A 3,261-nucleotide genomic window follows, 5' to 3' on the forward strand; every position below is an offset into this window, starting at 1 on the left:
ACTGGCGGAAGCAACGCTTCGAACCGTTAGGCAACTCCCCAACCAAGATTGTCCTCCTTGACTGGGGACTTGGGGGACTTGTACTTACATAGGCATTTGCAAGCATAATTAGCTATAATGAGCTACGCTCATGCTACCGCCAACGGTACCAACTCCCGCCAAAGGAGTGACCTAGGAAAGCACAGCCAAGCAGGCTACCGCCTGAGCCCTGGCTTGCCCCCAGATCACCGCTGACGAGCCGCCACGCGCCATGCCAAGACAGCATCAGAAGCTCCAAAAGCTGGGGACTGAAGCATATCAGTCCCACATCTAAAACATGAAGAAGATCAGCCCTTTCTTCACCTATAAAAGGTTCTCTCTTCTCTCCTCATTAATTACGCATTCAATACTTACCTACTGTTACTTTGTCAACATAAATACATTGACTAACTTAGGCATCGGAGAAGAGAAGACCGCCCAGCGCGGTCTCCCTCTGACACCCTCTGTATTTTACTTGACAGGTAGTGAAGGCTTTGAGAACATCACAAGTATCAATCCGCCCATCGAATCAGCGTTAAACAAGATTTAGCTACCGCTAAGTCTTAAGCATTAACAGGTGCCGATATTGTCTTTGAGCTCCAGCACGGCGTGCCTTAGGGTGCCGAAACTACTATCAAAGCTCCAGTGGTGGTGCCTTAATTATTGTATGAATACTGTTTTAGAGCTTTGACTCAGCGTGCCTTCGAGTGCCGATATCATCCTCAAGTCCTAAGTTTCGGTTAATACACCCCGAAACTAGCAGAGGACCCCGTATTAATCACCATCTAGGCCATACTTTCATAAGGGGTCTTGGTTCAAATTAAAAATGATGATAAAAAGAAGGGAACTCTGTCAATTTCACTTAAACACTATACGTGATCCTCCTGCATTCTTTCAAAACACCATAGCCAAAAATAAGCCAGGGTTGACATTCTGATTCAAAGGAAGGAGACAGAGAAAAGCTGTCAAAATAAATACAGTTTTGCAGCAGACTCTAAAATTCATGTCTGCCAACAAGATGAAACCAGAACTGGCACTTGGAGGAAGATGGTCACCCTTAAAATAAAGCTTCAAGACTTTGACATTACTGTGACTATAATCACTTGGTCCTCCTTAAACCTGCACAGCAAGCAAATTTGTTAAAATCGAAGACAAGCTTTGAAGCATCCAATTAAGAACAAATTTGATTCACAAGTTTTTATGTTTGCAGAAGGCCAAAATAGTCTGAGGCGGTCTGAGGCTTTTAACACCAAAAGATGACAGGCAAGAAAGAAAGCTGTGCAGTGGAATTGCAAGGTGAGTCTCAAGTTAACAAAATTAAACACACAGTTTGTGGCAGCCAATTCCAAGACAAATCTGATGCACAGGTTATTATACTTGCAAAAGGCCAAGACGATCAAATCAGGCAAACTAGGACTTGATCTCAAAAGGTGACAAGTATGTATTCGTGGGTGCAGCGTGTCAAGAGAAGAAAGAAAGATGATAATTTGAGGTGGAATTGACTAAACAAACTTCAAAGTTCAATTATGTGCGGCGGCTTTGGAGTATATGTGTTCCAAAAAAGCTTCAAAGCGGTGCCAATATAAAAAGTCAAATAAGAGAAGTCCTTGGCGGTGGCACTTTTGTTTGGGCATGAAACTTTAATCCCCAAGTGTGGCCAATATCATCAAAAAACCATTCCAGAAATTGACAAAGCATAAAGCAATGTATATAAAAAAAGAAAGAAGTGGATGTTCTGGTGGTGTTGCAGACCAGAAGATTAGATTAATTAAGCTTTGAATACGACAAAAAGCTTAATTAACAAAGTGCTGAAGACATTGATAGAAGCAAGGTTCTTTCATAGTGAGCTTGTGAACACGAAGGAAGAACACAAAGGCAATCTAAATATTCAAAATGCAGACAAAGCTGATCACATCGCAAAACTCATCAATTCTCAATTTAATTGGGCGATTGAAGTAAATTTGGCCTTACCCACATATTAAAGGAGTCTCAGAATGAGCTAAGTAAGAGCTAAAGGGAGAAGGGTCTTACAAAAAAATTCTCCCAGAGGCCAATTGCAGCAGGATGTCGAAATTTCTTCTCTTGTGAAGCCGGCCACGGTCTCATCTTCCACATGTGTTCTTTTCCGGCCTCCAATTTCAACTCCTTCAAGTCAGATTGTGTCTTCAAATCCATCTCCAATTTGACCTCACGGGAGATCAATATCGAGCTCGTGTTCTACTTGGTTTGGGATAAAACGGAGCACAGGAATAAGAAACAAAAGAGAACATCGAGCTCGTGTTCTACCTGGTTTGGGATAAAACGTAGCACAGGAATAAGAAACAAAAGAGAAGGAGAATTGAAAGTAAAGAAAAAAAATGATAAAATGAAATTACAGCTGGGTGTCCTTATCAAATATAGGACTCCGAGAAGATTCGGGCCTCCACGAAGGCCAGGACTCTAAGAAGTCTTTGATGAGTGACTGACCTGATGCCCAAAATAAAAGTTTGATGCACGTCTCTGGATTCTAGACAAGAAAATGGAGACTCGGAGTTCACTAGATACATTGAGGGTCCTTGTATTAAATTTGGGGCTGAAAAAGCTTCATGGATCGAGGAACATGATTCGCGAGGATACAAAAGAAGCCCATGTTCAAATTTGGGCCCATTTGAAGAATTCAGCAAAGCATGACGCCGTGGGTGACCTTTTCAAAATACCCGGGCTTTGGTTTCGTTTAAAAATATACTTCGGAACTTAAAAACATCCTTTTGGTACAAAACCAAGAAAAATCTCAATCCTTACAAATATTTGAACTACAATGGCTTGATCCCTTCACAGGGTATGTAGGCAATCTAGCAACCCACTAGATGCAACCACAAATTCAAATCGAATCCCTGACTCCACCGGTCAAATTCACCCAAGCACCATAAAAACTAAATCATTCCCAAATTACCCAAAAGCAAATTCAAGGGCTTTAAACCCTCACAAATATCTCAAACACAAATCCAAAAATAAATGGGTCATCTACCCATTTAAATCCCAAAATCCTGGAACTACATGTGGTTTGATCCCGCAAGGGTATGTAGGCAATCTAGAATCAAATAATGCTTGGTCCACACTATTATCAATTTATCATCTTACTTCTACAAACAATAAAATTTAAAAAAAAAATAAGGAGAAGAAGAAGAAGAAAAGAAAAGCACGATTTTGAGCAATCTATGGCTCTGTGCAATACTGCAATGCCATGTGGACAGTAATCAACGA

The 3,261-nt window shown here is 41.0% G+C and overlaps 1 long non-coding RNA gene across 1 annotated transcript; it reads right to left on the reverse strand.

The window, feature by feature from the left end:
• Positions 1 to 851: 851 nt before the first annotated feature.
• Positions 852 to 2,279, reverse strand: LOC121050841. The gene is made up of 2 exons (XR_005804174.1): positions 2,050 to 2,279; positions 852 to 1,137 (listed from the first exon to the last, which is right to left on the reverse strand). It is a non-coding gene; the product is annotated as an uncharacterized LOC121050841 (long non-coding RNA).
• Between the last annotated feature and the right edge of the window lie 982 nt (positions 2,280 to 3,261).

The sequence above is a fragment of the Rosa chinensis genome, chromosome 7 (assembly GCF_002994745.2).
Source record: "Rosa chinensis cultivar Old Blush chromosome 7, RchiOBHm-V2, whole genome shotgun sequence".
Lineage (NCBI taxonomy): Eukaryota > Viridiplantae > Streptophyta > Magnoliopsida > Rosales > Rosaceae > Rosa > Rosa chinensis.